Source organism: Gracilinanus agilis, chromosome 5 (genome assembly GCF_016433145.1).
Source record: "Gracilinanus agilis isolate LMUSP501 chromosome 5, AgileGrace, whole genome shotgun sequence".
Taxonomy (NCBI): Eukaryota; Metazoa; Chordata; class Mammalia; order Didelphimorphia; family Didelphidae; genus Gracilinanus; species Gracilinanus agilis.
Window position 1 is genome coordinate 203,441,070 of NC_058134.1, and position 18,794 is coordinate 203,459,863.

Consider the following 18,794-nt stretch of genomic DNA (forward strand, 5'->3'; position numbering starts at 1 on the left):
GGATATTGTCAATGGTCTTATTCTCTTCCAAGATGTGTGCTCTTAGGGAGATTTTCCATTGGTTGGCTGATTCCCAGATCTTGCACTCAGGAACTTTTGACTCATAAGATAAACTGCAAGGCTAGAAACATTTATTTCTCAGGATCACTGGATGCCAGTGTGAACTCAGGAAAGGAAATAAGTAGAGTTTAGTCTGTCTTACCTAAGAAAGTTCATGCATAAAGCTACCATGGATTTCCTTTTCTTTTTTTAAAGCCCTTACTTTCTATCTTGGTAACAATTCTAAGACAGAAAGACAAAGGCTAGATAAACAAGGTTAAGTGACTTTGCCCAGGGTCACACAGCTAGAAAGTCTCCGAGATCATATTTGACCCCAGGTGTTCTTGATCCAGGCTTAGCTCTCTATCCACTGAGCTACATAACTGTCCCTTATTAGTACTTCTGCTCTAAGGGGCTATTACCACTAATAGTGATTGTGGGGAAGAAGGAAAGGCAACAGGAAATAGAAATGTTTCAATCATTCTCCCTTCTGGAAGTCTAAAGGAAAGGTAGTGCTGGAAAATAATTCCAAAGTTTGTTTCAAAGACATGTAAGAATATATGAAATCATAAATAGTAAAATGTGAAGAACAAAGAGAAAAAAATAATATACAGGAATCCCTCTATATGATGACTTTCCCCATCACAGTTTTGATATATCATGTGTTGACATAAGAAATTAAATGGGAATTTTGCAGAAGCTTCAGATGGCACACAAAGGCTAGCAGATGGACAACAAAGAAGAAGTTTATTCATTTATTCATTTTTTAATTTTATTTTTACAGCCATGTAAAACACACTTCCATATTGGTTGTTGTTGTGAGAGCATGCTCATTTGTAACCATCCCCCCAAAATCAAAACATAACTACACTGATGTGAAAGGCAACTTCAACAGTTCTTCAGAGAAAATTTTAGAAACTCAGAAATGCAGAAAATATATGTAGAGTATTACATAATATTAACATATTTTATCTTTTAATACCATAAATATACACAACTTCTTTTTTAAAGTTAAAATAAGTAAAATATTAAAGTTTGCAAAAAGAATGTGAAAGCTGGCAGACAACACAGGAAGGCTAGAAATGTAGAGATAGTTTATCCTTGACCTACATATAGCCAATGACCAAATACTTATCCCACATTTTACAATAAGGTACTGTAAATAGCCTATAAAAGAAAAAGAAAAAAAATCCAGACTCATTCTCCGGTATGAAAGGAGGGCCAAAAATCTTACTTGGATTTTCCAGATCATGGGGGCACAGCACCCCTAACCCCCATGATATAGAAATAGCTATACAAATATATACATATATATTTATGTAGTAACAACATAATAAAGAAAAACAACTTTAAAAGACTCAAGAACTCTGATCAATGCAATGACCAACTAGAGTTCTAGAGCACTAGGAACGAAGCATGTTATCCACCTCTAGACACAGTGATGATGGACTCAAGACACAGAATGGGGCATACAATTTTGTACATGGCAAATGGATGGATTTGTTTGGTTTATGATTATTTTTATGAAGATTATGGTTTTTCTTTGTTCATTGGGGAGATTTGAAGAAGAGGGGAAATAGGAATAGTGTTGCTAAAAAAAAGAAGAAAAAGAGGTTAGCAAACTATTTTTTAAAATATAAATATTCAGAAGTAAATAGGCAAACTGGATAATTTTGAAACTAACATTGATTTTATTAAATGCTTCTTTTCTTAAGAGAAAGCTGTAACTAATAGAATTTGGCTGTTTGTATATAAAAATAGTTTCTGTCTCTATCTCTCTCATTATTGTTTTTCATTCCAATACAGTGAAATCTATTGAGGGCAGAAATTGTCTCAGTTTTGTATTTGTAATTTTAGCACCTACTATGAGTGCCTGGAAGACAGAAGGCATTTTAAAATAATCATTTATTGGTCTATTTAATTAATTTATTTTTTGTTTATTGATTTATTTATTAGCTATTCCTTCTAGAATTATATTCCTGTTAATTTCATATGCAAATCACCTATACCTTTATCCAAGTCATTGATAAAAATGTTAAACATCATAGATTTATGGAGTATATCATAAGAAAACTCCATCCAAATTAATATCATAGTATTAGTGGCTATTCTTTGGGTTTGTCCGTTTATCCAGATCTATAATATTATCATCTAACCTACATTTTTCCATTATTTTCACAAAGTTACATGAGGGCTAATTAAATGATTTTGCTAAAATATAGGTAAACTATATATCTATAGCATCCTCCCAATATATGAATCTAGTAACCCTGTTTAATTTCTTTAAAAAAGGAAATCCGTTTAGACTGCATGACCTGTTCTTCCCCTTCCTCTTTTCCATGTTCTTTACAACTCAGATGGGGTAGGAGACTTTCCCCCTGCTATGTGGTACATGGGAAGCTGAGAAACACTTCAGATGACTTTCCTCAGGTCATTCAGAGAAGTTGTAGGCCAAAGTAGGGAATGAACAAGGCTATCTTGACTTCCTAGATCAAAGCAGGGATCTTCTTTCTCCAGGCTTTGCTGGGTCTAAATCAAGATCAGATGGCATATCTGTACTTGTGGCTGAGGAGAGCAGATCATGCCAGATGATGGAGATGTATAGGCAAGGAATTCATGGCTAGCAGCATCAAGTTCCTGTTTGTACATCCAAATCCATATACATGGACCCAGGGGCTTCAGTCACCTTCCTCTTGTCATCTTGTTGCCTCTGCAGACTTCCTTTCCATAGCATTATTTTCCTCTTGGGGCACAAATACCACCTGGATCCACTTCCCACCCCTACTGAGCACAAGCATGGCCCTTAGTAGGCTTGTTGGGTGTGGGTTTTCAGCCTGGGAAGTTGAGCCACAAGATTCAAATTCTCTTCTGGAGCTTCTTGAAGTTGTTGGGCAAGAAAACTATTGCCTGGGCTGGTGGTTACATGCAAAATTTCTAGTTATCTTCACTGGTTCCAAACTGTCCCTTCCAGCTCTGATTCTGCCAAAGTCAAATGCCAACCAAATGGCACCAGCGGCTTCCATGGAGCCCCCAGGAGCAGTACTTAGTTTGGCTTCTTTGCTCCCTGGGCAGTGTGCCCTCAATAGATCTTGTAAAGCAGGATATTGATATTTCTAGTTTGGAAACTTGAATATGAAGATATTTACCATGTCAAGCAGGGAAGTAACTTGGGTTTAGAAGGAAGAGCATTTTGGTATACCCATAAGGAAGTAAGTTTTCTGTTCAGTGTAAAACTGTGCTGGAGGTGAGGTGGGGAGAGGGGTTTCCACTTCTACAGATGGGGAAGGAGACAATCGCTGGCTACATTTGGCTAAATAGGTGTCCATTTATACCCCAATATGGAAATCAACCACAGTCAAAGCCAGGATTGGATGTACTCTTACAATGTCATTGTGTGGGATCTTAGGGAAGCCCTCAATCCAATATCCTTAGGAAGTGTCATGTCCACTTAGTCAATCGACATTTATTAAGTCCTTACGGAATGCCAAGAACTAGGCTAGGAACTAGAAATAGAAATGCAAATAGAAAGAAATTCAGTCCCTGCCCTGGAGGATGTTCTCATGGAGGAAGATAACACAGTAAAGGAAGAAGAAAAGATGGGATGGTGCAGGGATTCAAAGGAACCAGGTGCCAGGGTATGGTAGAGAACATCCAGAGGGCAGTCTGGAAAGGAATGAATCATGTCTAACTTGGGTACCCTTTTTTTAATCAAATTTTTACCTTCTTTCTTCAAATCAATATTATGTATTGGTTCGAAGATAGAAGAGCATCAAGGGCTAGGCAACAGGAGTTAAGTGACTTGCCTAGGGTCACATAGCTAAGAAATTTCTGAGACCAGATTTGACCTTTTCCTATTTTTAAGGAGCTTAGTAGGTGACACAACTATACAAATAAGATACAAAGTACAAAGTTTGATAAGAGAAAGCCATAGAAAAATGGCCTAGGAAAATTTGAGGAAGGAAAAACTATTTCAACTAGAATAATCAGTGAAAGACGAATCATAATATCTCTTTACACTACTACTAGTACTAGTACTACTACTAGTACTACTACTACTACTACTACTACTACTACTACTACTACTACTACTACACACACACACACACACACACACACACACACACACACACACACACATTGATATAAAGGAATCTTATGGCTAAGCAGTTTCTCAGACCAAGAATGGCTGTGATTGGGCAAACTGCTACTAGACTTTATACTTCCTGGGAAAATGGTGGAGATTTAGCATGTAATTAAAAATGTTTATTTTATATATTGTTCTGCCTTTATTTTTTCAATCGCCAATTGCATATAACTGAATCTGAGTGTGTTAAATTCACTTAAAATGAAGTTCTACTATATATACAAAATATGTAGAAGATAATTTCTTGGTGTCTGGGAGAAGGGACTAGCAGCTGGGGTGGGAGAGGAGTGGATCCAAAAGTCCTCTTTGGGAAGAGGCAGCTGATTTAACTTTGAGAGAAGCTAAAAGCTGTAAGTAGTAGAGGTTAGGAGAAGTGCATTCCAGCTTTGGAATGGGAAGGGAGGGTACAACCTGTGCAAGAGTATATAGATGAGAAATGGAATATTGTATGGGAGAAACAGCAAGCAGCCAGTTTGGTTGAACTTTATGGAGTACCTGAAAGGTGATAATGTTCAATAAGTCCAGAAAGGTAGGATAGACTCAGATTGAGAAGGACCATAAAAACCAAACACAAGAGTTTTATTTATTATAAATAAATTTATTATAAGAGTTTTATTTTATCTTAGAGACAATGGCGAACCTTAGAGTTTTCTAAGAAGAATGTCCTGATCAGTCCAGTGTTTTCACAATATTATTGATGGCAACGTGGAAAATGAATTGAAGAGGGGGTAAAAATAAAGAGCCATTTAATACACTGTTGCAGTAACCCAAGTGAAAAGGGATGAGAGCTGACATAAGGTGGTGGCTATGTGAACAAAGAGAAGGAGCTATTGTAAAGATTAAAACTTCCAAGTTTGGTAACAGATTGAATATAGGAATGGGTGCACTGGAAAGGAGAATAAGGAACTGAGGATGACTCTGAGGTTGTAAACCTAGTGGATTAGAAAGATGGTGATGTAAGCAGAAGCAGGGAAGTTCAAAAGAGTTTGTGGAAAAATAATGAACATTATTCTGGACATGTTGACTTGTGCACGATCACCCAGATACTAAGTATTAAAAGTATGATTTAAAAACAAGTCTCTTTTGACAAAGTCTAGTGATATTTTCCATTAGGCCAAGAATTTTTAACATTTTTTGTATCATGGACTCTTTTGGACATTTGTGTGGAGCCCTTCTCAGAATAATATTTTTATTCATAAAATATGTAAGTTACAAATAAAGCCAATTTGTATGTGAGTAGAATTATAAAAAAAAATCAAAATTAAATTTAAAAAACTCTTCAGATTAACAACTCCTTCATTAGATTCTTGCCAAGGGAATTTTGAAATGGAAAGAGCATTGGATTTAGAGTTGAAAACACATGGGCTAAAATCCTCCCTCAAACATTGGGTGAACTGGCTCACTGTGAAAAGAACAAATCATTTAACTCTATGACCTCAGTTTCCTCATTTATAGAACAGATTGTTATGCAGCTCAAATGAGATAATATATATCGTAAAGAAGTAAAGGAGAGAGTATGTAGTCATGCGTAGCAAATCAAAGGGTCTCCCACTTTTAAGAGTTATGAGGGGGGGTGATTCCATTTCCAGCTCAGCTTTTTTGACTTCCGAGTCCAGTGCTCTTTCCACTGAAAACATGTTAAATTACGTTTACTTTCTTTTCAGAATGAACTCATAGGGCCTAGTCCAGATCCAAGCCCTACTACTAAGATGAGGCAAATAATTTCCTTTAATGGAAATTATGGCAGATCAGGACTAAGGAGTAAGTAGAAAAGAAAAAATTCCTTTGTCCTCCTTTCATAGGGGAAATGTAAGGAAAGGGCAAGACTATCTTTACAACATATTTTTGAGCCCTGAAAAAGAAAAGGCAGGGATAGAGGTGGAATGGGGAATACCAAAGATAACATTTCACTGTTCTAGACTTTTACCTGGAAACAGGAAGCTCATTTGGCTCACTTTTAATCCATTTTTGTGGTTTATAAATACCTTTCAAAAGACTGGTAATGTTCGGATCCCATCTACCCAAAGGATTTCTCTCTTGTTGTTTTTCATTTTTTTTTTTTTGATGAGGACCACTGACATCACAGGGTGATGCTTTGACTTGTATTTGAATTGGATTTAAGTGGAACAGGGTTGCACAAAGTCATCAGCCTTGCTCTCTTTTCCTGGGTCATCAAAATCCAGTGGCAAGATAAGAGGCAGAATGGCTGGTGATGGCCTAGAATGCAGTGGATGCCCTTTGATGCCTGACCAAGCTCTAAGCATTCCACATTGCCTTCTTCAATCACTTTCATGGCTGTTGGAACAAATTGTCCTCTTTCACGAATTCCACTTGAGGGCATCTTCATATGCTTGGAGTAGACACCCCCTAAGTCAATGATGAGCCACCTTCTACGTGGTTTGCCCGACTGCCAAGAAGGTTTTACTGGAGTGTGGCTGCTGTCCATGTTTGGGGTATTCTGGGAGGACCAGCATCTTTGGTGTGAGGGCTGCTCACCCACTTTTGAGTCCACCTGTCACAACTCTCACCTGTGGCTCCTAGAAACGGTGGCATGCACAATCTTGGCATGTGGAGATTTCCCCCAGCAGAATGGGTGCATGGGAACTTATCTCTATTAAGTACAGGGATGATGCATGTCTCTGTTTTCTTTTTGAAAACTTGTTCATTCCTGGGATTAGGATCGTCATAAATATTTCTTGCTTTTATACAGGATCAGTGTCTGTTGCTTTCTCCCAAATGCCTCAGAAAATGTAGAAGCGGGGATGTGTCTCCTGTCTTTCCAGAAAGTTCCAGAATCTCTATCTGCTGCTACTATTCATCACAGGAGACAAAGATATTTGGTGGCTTCTGGATTTTCTTTGTTTAAAATTAAACTGAGGGCATAGAGACAATTCAAGGGTGGGGAACCTGATTAGAAGGCAAACAGCATAAATAATCACTGGCTGCTTTAACTGCAGCTGGAGGTCAGACTTCTGTCTCTTAGGACTGTTCCTTCTCTAATCAGGAAGCAGGGTGGGGACTGTAGCAAATATAACTGGGACTACTCTGGTCCACACTTACCTGTAGGCCAGGTGCGATACTTTTAGCTCCTCCCCAAGGGTTCTCTGCTCCCTTTAAGGGGGTCTGGGGATGTCTAAACTTTCTTCCTGGCAGCTAGGCAGTGCAGTGGGTAGAGAGCTGAACTTCAAGTCAGAAAGGCTCACCTTCCTGTGTTCCAACCTGGCTTCAGACACTTACTAGTCGTGGGACCTGGCCAAGTCATTTAACCCTGTCTCCTTTAGTTTCCTCATCTGTAAAACAAGCTAGAGAAGGAAATGACAAACCACTCCAGTATCCTTGACAAGAAAACCCCAAATGGGGTCACAAAGAGTCGGACACGAATGAGCAATGACAAATTTTTTCTTATCCTGCCAAGAGTCCCCAAAGGGGGCCAAGGGAGCCAGTTTTTAAAAACCAGATTTGACTCAATTTTTCCAGTGGCACGGCTTCCCACGTGACACTCAGGATGGAAAATATATTCTTTCCTGCCTGTCTCTTTTTAGAAGCCTCCAAAGTCAAGTACACAAAGAAGTGGCAACTTGATGAATTCTGTAAAAGCACCTACTTGAAAGTCCAGTCTCCACAGCAGCAGCACTCGAAACACAGGTGTTACATATGTAAATTGTATTGCAAATGTTGTTAAGAGATAATACAAATTTCTGCTGTGATTATTAGAGCTGGAAAGGTAACTTAGAGGTCATCTAGACCAATCCCCTTCATTAAAAGATGAAGAAACTAAGGCCTAGAAAGATTAAATTATTAGTCATGTAGTGACATATTAAGGGAGCTTGAATTTGAACTCAGTTCTTCAGACTCACAAGTCCAGCACTCTTTCCGCTGAAGAAGGCGATTTTATTAAATTGTTTGCTTTCCTTTTTTGTGAGGAGCTCACAAAGGCTCATTCCAGATCCCAAATCCGTTACTAAGGTCACCAGGGTGGGCAAATTCTCTTTGTTGAATGATAGTTATGGCAGATCATAGAAAAGAGAAGAGAAAAACACATTGTCCTCCTTTCCTTGAAGAGCTGTGAGGAAAGACCTTTTAAACCCGATAGAAGAAATGGTAGGGGACGAGATGGAATAGGGACATTGAAGATAACATTTCACTGTTCTAGATTTTTACCTGAAAACAGGAAACTCATTTGGCCCGCTTTACCTGCTGGGGCCACCAGCTCTGAACCTCGGACCGCAATCTCTTGTTTGCAACATCATAGTCAGTTGCTATGGAAGTGTTGAGGAGGGGACAACAGCCCTCTGTCTGCCAAAGGGGAGTGGAATATGGGCCCCATATACAAATAGACACATTCCAAAGCAGCAGGTGAGCCCTTGAGAAGCCAGGCTCCTGTTTCTACCTAAGTATTTCTGCCACTGAACAAACATTTGTGGGTACGGAGAAACCTGAAGTTTATGCTTCTCCGGGTTGATGCCTGACTTTTGGGATTCCTTGGCTGTGAGTCCTGGCCAATGAGTTTTCTGTCTCTAGTCAAGGGAGTCATCTTCCTTTCCCATTTGAATCCTGGCCTCAAAGAATTGTTAGGAAGGTGGGATAAATGAAAAGACCTGAGACAGTGTATGTCATTGACCGCCACCGTCTGTCCCATGCAGGAGTGAGAGATGAAGACTCACAATAACTCCTACCTTGCTCTGAGGTTTACAAATTGCTTCCCTTGCAATAGCCTGAGGAGCTGAGGCAATTGAAGTTTTATTATTAGTTGTTTTATAGATGAGCTAAATCAAGCACAGTGAGTTTAAATGATTTACTCCTCGCATGAAGATTCTAAGTGGTGGAGTCTGAATTAGAACATTGGTCTTGAAGTCTATGGCTTTTTCCATTACGTGCCACTAACCCTATCACTGGTTTTCTACCACTGACAAGAACATGAGAAATCATCCCTTTCCCCAAACCACTACTATATATAAGTCTTTGTCCAGAGCTCTTGTTCTCTCTAGAGACAACTGATAGTTTAATGGATAGAGTACTGGGCCTGGAATTTGGAAGACTGAAGTTCAAATCTAGCCTCAGACACTTATTTGCTATGTGACTCTGGGCAAGTCCCATAACCTCTAGCTGCCTCAAATTCTGGAAGAGTAAAATGGAGATAATAATAGTACCTGCCTCCCAAGATCACTGTGAGGATCAAATGAGAGAATATTTTAAAGCTCTTTACACAGGTCAGGCACAAATAGCCTTTATGAACTTTTGGGATGGAAACGTCTAAATCTGTGCACTCATGTTTCTTTTGAATGACTACAACTCAGCTTTGCTCATGGAGCGTGGCGCCTTCTTTGATGTGAGTATACCAGGCTGGGTGGTCCAGTGCCAACATCTCCCATGTCTCACAATCTATACCAGCATTCTTCAGAGAAACCTTTGGAATGTTCCTTTTTTTTTTTTTTAAACCCTTACCTTCTGTCTTGGAGTCAATACTCTGTATTGGTTCCAAGGCAGAAGAATGGTAAGGTCTAGGCAATGGGGGGGTCAAGTGACTTACCTAGGGTCACACAGCTAGGAAGTGTCTGAGGCCAGATTTTAACTTGGACCTACCGACTCTAGGCCTGGCTCTCAATCCATTGAGCCACCCAGCTGCCACCCCCTTTAAAGTGTCCTTGTAATACTTTTTCTGACCTCCTTGTGAGAATTTCCTGTCTTGGATGAGTTCTCTATAAAAAACTCTTTTGACAAACATGTATTTGGCATTTGAATAATGTGATCAGCCCATCCAAGTTGGGCCTTTTGCAGTAGAGTCAATGTGTGGCAGCTATAGAAAAAAACCTCAGTGTCTCATACCTTATCTTGCCAGGTGATCTGCAAAATCTTCCCAAGATAACTCAAATGGAAGCAATTTAGTTTCTTGGAATGGCGCTAGGATACTATCTAGGTTTCACAGTCATACAACAATGAGGCAAGCATGACAACTTTGTAGACCTTCAGTTTGTAGGCAGCCTAATACCTCTCCTCTCCCACACTGTCCTTCAGAGCCTCCTAAAGGCTGAACCAGCTCTGGCAATGCATTCGCCAACTTTATCATCTACGTATATATCCCAGGAAAGTGCTTGCCAAGGTAAGTGAACATAATTATCTAAAACATCCAAAATGTCTCCATTTGCTGTAACCAAAGGTCCAAATAGAGACTGAGCAGTACTGGCTGGTGAAGAATTTCGGTTTTCTTGGTGTTCGTTGTCAAGCCAAAATTAGCACAAGTGGCAGAGAATTGATTCATGTTCTGTTGCATCTCAGAGGCTTCATCGAGTACAAAATCATCTGCAAACAGAAAGTTGCCTTGGCTTAGAGCCTTTTCAGGTTAAATAATTTACCATAGGTGTGGCAGTTGACCTTGATGCTGCTTCTGTCTTCATTGGAGGCATCCAAGGACATTGCTGAAAACATTGAGCTAAAAGGCATGGGAGCAAGCACGCAGACCTGCTTCCCTCCACTGGTGACTGAGAAAGTGAAGGAGCATTGTCCATTATTCAGAACTCATGCAGGCATGCCATCAGGGAGCTGGAAAGCAATAGGCGATCAACCTTTTTGGGCAATCAGATTTTGCCATGATCTTCCACAAACCTTCATGACTGATAGTATCAAAGACTTTGGTCACATTGACAAACACCGTGTACAGGTCTCTGTTCTGCTCCTGGCATCTGTCTTGGAGTTGTCGGGCAGAATATGCTTTGGCTCTTTCTGAAGCCACACTGGCCATCAGGTAGATGATCATTTTCCACGTGAAGGTTCAGCCTATTAAGGGGGATTCTAGCAAGAATCTTGTCTGCAATGACTACTAAGGGACTGCCACAGGACAACCTATTTTCTTTTCCTTTATAAAGATAGACAGTGGTGGCATCCTTTATACCCTGGAGAATCATCTCCTCTTGCCATGTAACCCAGAAGATTTCAGTCAGGGAAAGCTTAGCTAATACATGGTTGGCAAAAGCGGAGTAGAAAAGGAAGCTTTCAGACATTTGGTGTACAGCACTGTATTTACTTATCTGGACTAGAATACTTACAAAGCTCAGAATTGGTTTGATAAAAACAATGGGGAAATTCAGAAGTTACTAAATGAAAAATAAGAACTTCTCAGGGTTTACCAGCAGAGAGTTCACCAGTCTCTAAAAAGTCAGCATTTAACTCTATTAAAAGTAAATTGTGAAGTGGTGGGTTGGGGGGAGGGGGCAGCTGGGTGGCTCAGGGAATTAAGAGCCCGACCTAGAGACAGGAGGTCCTAGGTGCAAATCTTCCTAGCTAAGTAACCCTGGGCAAGTCACTTAACCCCCAATAACTAGCCCTTACCACTTCTACCTTGGGACCAAAGCATAGTATTGATTCTAAGGTGGAAGGTAAGGGTTTAAAAGAAAAAAAAAGAAACTGAAACAGGTCAGTCTCAGACTTCACTGGGGTTGAGTTCTCAGGGGACAGGGGTAAACCTGGGATTTCTAAAGACCCAGTTGACAATGCTAAAGAAGCTTGGGGGGGGGGGGGTAGCTGGGTGGCTCAGTGGATTGAGAGTCAGGCCTAGAGATGGGAGGTCCTAGGTTCAGAACTGGCCTCAGACACTTCCCAGCCCTGTGACCCTGGGCAAGTCACTTGATCCCCATTGCCTACCCTCATCACTCTTCCACCAAGGAGCCAATACACAGAAGTAAAGGGTTTAAAAAAATAAACAAACAAACAAAAAAGAAGCTTAGGGAGATGCAGGATTCTTAGCTCAGTAAGAAGGCAGATAAAATTCAGTTTTACAGTGATGGTAACATCCCAAAGTGTATCTACGATGCCCGGGAGGCTATTTATGGACCAAAGACCTACCGTGTATTGCAACTACTGAGCCATCCTGATCAGTGTGATAAGGACATGATCCTGGAGAGAGGGACTGAACACTTCCATAATGTTTTTAACAGACCATCATTAATCAGTGATGAAGCCATTGATGTATATATATCTCAGGTTGAAGTCGATCCCTTTCTAACCAAATTTCTAACTGAAGATGTTTTGAGTGTCTCTCTTGTGGCAAAGCACCTGGAGTTGATTCCATTCCATCAGAGCTTTACAAGGCAAGGAGCCCACTGCTCGTAATTTATACAGAATATCTGATTAATTATCTGTGTCTGCATCTTCAGTAGGTCTGTTTGCACAGGGCCCCAATTCTCCTTTTGGATCCTGAAAGTCCTTTTGGGGACAATTTGGTGAAGTTATTCAATCTAGCTAGGACTGACCTCATATTTCAGGAAAAAAAGGAAATTGATGAGGGGGGGATGAAGGAGAGGCATACCTCACTCCTCTCTGCCGCTGTGCCCCTTTATGTTTTTGTTTAGATGTTGGAAAGAGAAAAAATTAGTTCCTAATACATAGATATGAGCAAAATGAGGCCTGGAAGGCCATCCAACTGGTCCAAGGTTACACATCTAGCAGCAGTATCCTTAGATCAAGGACGCAGGCTTGCTCTTTACCAGTTCCGTGCTTTTTTTTCTGTGAATATATCTCTTCTTGCCCTTCTCCTTCTGTCTTCTCCAGCCTGTCATCCTCCCCCCTCCCCATATCCCAGCAAACAGCAAGGAAGAGGAAAGGAGAGAGAACTTTCTGCACTCAAGTGGAATGTCTTTCTTCAAGCCTTGGGCATGGGGCTGCTATGCAACGTGCTGGCCCGGGAGCACAATCTCAGGAATGTAGCCTTGAAAGGCCCTGAAAAGCCTGAAAGGGCTTTGCTAAGCTGAGTGGAGGCAGAAAACACCAGCCTACTCCTCTCTCTGCTAGTGTCTTCCCCACCGCCCCTCCCCTCTGAATACCTTCCAGCCCATTCCCCCTGCTCTTACCCACCTGCTTATGGGGATGATTTACCCAGGTAACCCATTCTCGAATAGATCTCAAAGCATCTCCCCAGCCACCAAACACACCAATGGCTAATGTCAGCCTTTCTTTGAACCATCCTCACCTCTTCTATTTTTTCTCCAAGGCCCTGGATGATTCAGTTACCACAACAGAATAACAATAGCTAACATTTTATTAGTTCATGGATTCCTTTTTTTTTTTTTTTTTTTTTTTACAATACTTCTGTGAGGTAAGTAGCACAGAGAAACTAGTTGGCAAAGTGGACTCATCAGTGGACCTGGAGTCAGGAAGACCTGAGTTAACATGTGGCCTCAGACACTAACTGGGAAAGTACTTTATCTCTGTGTACCTCAGTTTCCTTATCTGTAAAATAGGAATAATATTAAATACCTTCCAGGGTTGTGAGGATCAAATATGATAATATCTATGAATTGCTTTATAAACTAAAAGCATTATGTAAATATTAGCTCTTATTAGCTAGCATATTTTACCAGTGAAGAAAGTGAGGCACAATAGTGAAGTGACTTGTCTAGGGTTACATAGCCAGTAAATAGCAGAACTAGTGCTCTAATCCAAATCTTTGACTCTAAGTCCTTCACTCTTTCTGTACCACATTATCTTTCTAATTAAAAGTTCTTTTTTTATGACTTCTGTGGGAAGGATTGGAGGAGGAGTAAAAGAATCTTGAAGGACTAAAGTTGAGTATGAACAAGAAAGACATGTTTAAGATGGTCCGGAGGTGTTTGGACTTATGAAGAACTCCTGAAATTGAATTTACAGAATTTACAGAAATTAAGAAAAATTTTAATAAAAATAATTTCCAGGTCAAGATTCCATTTCCTGCTTCTGTGAGAGAAAACTGAAGAAGGGAAAGGATTAGGGAGTAAGGACTTGAAGAATTGAATCTTGACTGGAAGAGGCATCCTGGAGAAGGAAAGGAAGAGGTAGCTGGCAAAGGAAAGCTTTAAAAAAAAAAAAAGGAAGACAAACTGGCAAGTCAAAGAAATTGATAAAAGTCAATTGCTATGTAAAACAAATTGGCAAAATGATTAGGAGCTTAGTGCTAAAGGGAAAGGAAGTAGAACCTCCGTCTAGTTGCTGAGACAAAGGAAAGGAAGTTGGGTGTGGCTGTCAAGTTGTTAAGAGGTGATAAAAGACTTCAAAGGTATTAACCAGGGCCTAGGAGGTGAGGCATAAATCCTCACAAGTTAATTCAATCAGTAAAATAAGTGTCAGGGTAGAGGTGGCCTGGGTTATGCCCATATAAGCTTTGTATGTCCACATTGGTTGGTCTAGATTGAACACAAAAGGAGTTATGGATATCTCTAGTTTCCTCCACCCACCTTTCCCCTGAAAGACATTGATTCCTACCAGCCCAGGAAGCAGGAAGTTGGGGCAGAGGCTGGCCATTCTGTTCTTCTCAGAGAAAGCATACCAGAATAGAATTAGATCTATCTTTCCCCCTAAATATTGTTATTCAGTGGAAAATAATTTTTAATTTAATTCAATTTAATTTCAATATGTCTAAGGCTTGACCTCCTTGACTCCTTTTCTACCAAATACCAGTTCCATAAATACTAATAGTGAATAGCCAACAAACCCATTTATCCACACTGGATAGCAAACAAACAAAAATAAAGTCAGAGAAGACATACTGATGAAAATATACTAAACAATATAGAGAATGAAAGAATTGCCCCAATGGGAGACAGATCTCTCAGTTTACCTTAGAGTTCCAGATCTAATCCATAAGAAATTCTCTGGAGAGTCTAATGAAGCAAACTGGGGACAGGGACATAATGAAGCTATCATCACATTCTTGATACAATAGCTTCTTTTCAGTATCTTTCCTTTCAGGGTGAATCTGGAACCATGTGTCTTCTGATTTAAAGATAAAAAACAAACCAAAAAAAAAAAAAAAACTTCAAACCATCTCTGTTCTTCTAAATTGTCTCAGAGAATTGAGTAATCAATCTCCACCACTGAGGAAAGTCCAATGAAATGGGCTATGGATCATAGTTTACATAAAAATATATTTTGTAAATCTGTTCAAAAGGGCCATCAAATAAAAGACTAGAGGAGAGAGAAACTTGCCCATGTATATTCACCAAGCTAGGTACTGTCAACTTGGAAAAACACAGAATCACTAAAGTAGCCATAAAACCAAATCTTGAATCAGGAAGAGACAAGTCCTTAATATTCGACTGCCACACAGAGCCAAGCGCTAAATAGCACACAGAGTCAAAACTCTGGGGGCTCTGGAGACAGTGTCTGTGAGAGAATCACCACCAAAGATAATTCTCCAAAGAATAATAGAACTTGGGGACTTATATACCTTTCTGGGAATTGGGTACAGCAAACATACACTGACAGGTTGCAAGCAGGATTGGGAAAGAGGCTGGAGCCAGAGGCTTGGGTATCAGAGAATGGTCTACTACCATGGATACAAAAAGAAGAGTTCCTGCCCAGGTGGTGGTCTTCTTGAGAATGGATCTCTGATACAATGGAGGAAACTTCTAAGACAAAAAGGGTGATTGAGGATTTAAGCATTTCTTTCACTCCTATTCAGGATACTTAATTAATACTAGGTGGTCCCTAGTTCAGTCTAAGATTAGGTCAGTTTGGGACTTCCCCTAAAAGCAAATTCCCAAGGGATACAGGCAAACCTGGGGTTTCCAGAATTCAAGTTGACAGTACCAGTACTGTAGAGAGTAATTATAATGAAGAACAAGAGTTGAGTCTCCTTGAAGTCCTTGGGAGACAAAAGCCAAAAAATGGTATCTAATAATAGTCTTAACTGCCAAATGTTTACACAACAAACATGGAGAACTAGAAAATCTAAGACAAAGAGCCAAGTATATCTCTTAGATATCACTGAGACTTGAAAACCATGACTAGCATATGGTTTTGGGTGTGAACACGAAAATGGATATATGTCCTAGACAGGAGATATCATAAGCAAATTAGAAGAACAAGAACATATTACCTATCAGATTTATGGACAGAAAAAAAATTGTGGATAAACAAGAGATATAAATTATTGTTAGATGTAAAATGGATAATTTTGAATACATTAAATTGAAAAGATTTTGTACAAATCAAACAAATGTAGCCAAGATTAGAAGGAAAGTAGTAAGGGGGGTGGTGGTGGTGGAAATTTTCCATAGCCAGGTTCTAGAATAGAGCTTTTATATCTAAAATATCTGGAGTTGATAAATGGTCCAATGATAAGAATAGCTAGTTTGGGAAGAAATTAAAGCTATATAAAACTGGAAGAATGTCTTTAATAATAATTGATTAGAGAAATGCAAATCAAAATAACTCTGAGGTATCATCTCACAGCTATTGGATTGGCTAAAGTGATGGCAGAGCAAAATGACAAATGTTGGAGGGAATATGGTAAGATGGGCACACTAATACACTCTTGTTGGGATTGTGAACTGATCCAATCATTTTGGAGAGCAATTTGAAGTTATACCCAGAGAGTTATAAAACTGTGTATACCCTTAGATCCAGGAATATCATTGCTGGTTCTATTTCCTCTGAATATCAGAGGAAAAGGAAAAGAACCTATACATTCCACAATATGTATAGCAACTCTGTGGTATCAAAGAACTAGAAATCGAGAGGATGCCCATCAATTGGGGAAAGGCTAAACAAATTGTGGTATATGATTGTGATGGAATATTGCTGTGCTATAAGAAATGATGAGCAGGCTAATTTTTAAAAACTTGGAAAGAACTACATAGGATAATGAACAGCAAAATGAGTAGAACCAAGAGAACATAATATACAGCAAAAGAAATGTTTGAAGAATGACTTGTGTATGTCCACCTATAGAAAAAAAAAAAAACCTGATAAATTAAAACAAAGAAGACATAGTTTTACATATATATATCTTATTGTCAAATGATTCCTTCTCTAATGCGGGAAGGGGAAGGAGGAAGGCAGTTATCTGGGCATTTAAATATAATGAACAAACAAATAAAAAAAAAAATGAAGGAAACAGAATATGGACTTCCTGCCAAGATGACTTCCTGAACAAGAGGTAGATTGGCCATCTTCCATATATCCACACCAGCAAAATCATGAAGTTCTCACCAGATCAAATAACATTCAAGAAATCCAATGAGAAACTATTGTAGGTGGTTTCATCCAACTGAGGAGTGCACAAAACATTGTCCAGGAAGTCCAAGGACAATAGGAAACAGGGACCCCTTCAGCAAGGTCAGTGTCAGTGCAGTGAAATTGCCAGCAGCTAATAAGAAATGTGTAGTTTGCAAGGCTCGGTGTCCAGAGGTGGCAAGAGCGGAGGGATTCTATGTGAAAGCCCCCAAAGGATCAGAAAGACTGGGGAGGGGGGGGGGAGACTAGAAGTGAGAGAGAGCAGCAGGCAATGATTAGTACAATGCTACAATGCGTGAATTAGGAAACTCTAGACCCTCAGGCTATGAGGTTTCTAATACCCTGTCTTTAGAAGCCAGAGAGGGTTCTGCATAGAGAGGGCTTTGATCTCCAGAGATTCCAGGGGGCTTAACCCTAGGAAGTGTAGCTCAGAGCAATAACTCCGGATACCAAGACAAGACCACCAAGACAAGTGGACGTCTGACACCAAGGGAAGGATTCTGGTCCTGGCACTAAACCTCCAATTCAAGAACTACTGATGGAGATGTAAGCAGAGAGACACTAAAAGAAAAAATAATTGATTTTTTCCCACAAGAATTACAGAAATTCATAGAAGGAATGAAGTGAAAGATTAAAAATGAAATAAAAGTTATGTTAATTACTTATATGGAAGTTTTAAAAGTTATTTACATGGTCAAAATCAGTTCGTTTTGCTTGACTCTGACTATTAGAAAGTTTCTCTCTCTGTGTGTGTATGTGTTTCACTCTCTGCTTTTATTGGAGAATGATGTTAGCAATACGGATGCTCAAAAGGAGGATCCTTATAACATTTTTTTAAATGCCCACACAAGAATAGTAGGAAGTGCAAAAGGAAACATAGACAACAAAGATAATTTTAAATGTAAAGTACTTTTAAAAAGCAAAACAGACAGTATAAAATGGAGATCCATGTTTTCATGTGGAATTTTCTTTTTGAGTCCCTCTATGTGTTTGAAAAAACTTTTTTTGGGGGGGTGTCTAAGTTAATAATAAAAAGCTCATCATTATCAACATGAGGTTAAGGCTCTCTTAACCACAGTGGAAGTGCAGATTTCACAGGTTTGATGCCATTTCAACCTTTTAAGGAGCTTTTTGGGGGCCTTACTCTCAGAAGCTTACCCATCCTGATGCTAGGTTTTGTGCAGAATCCAATTGGCTAAATTCACTGCAGCTCAGAACTCCCAAACTCAAGAGATCCAGCCTTTCCAGTAGTAGGGATGACAATCCTATGCTGAAACAACTAATAAAGAATAAAGAATAAACAAAATATAGTGTGTAGATGGGATTAGAGTGAGTAGCACTATATATTAAGAAAATATTCTTATGTAAGGAAATTTAGGAGTCAAATGGTGGAGAGTATATATAGGTCAATGGGAAGAAGAAATAGAAGTGACTTTGTCATCAGAGCCCACTCTATATTATCTAGAGCGAAAGAAGAAATAGACAGTTTGATGCTAACTTCACTCTTCATCAGTTCAAGTAGATCTTTCTAGGCCTCTCTATATTCATCACATTTGTTATTTCTTATAGAATAGTAGTAGTCTATTATATTCATGTATAATAGTTTGTTTAGCTTTATCCCAATCTA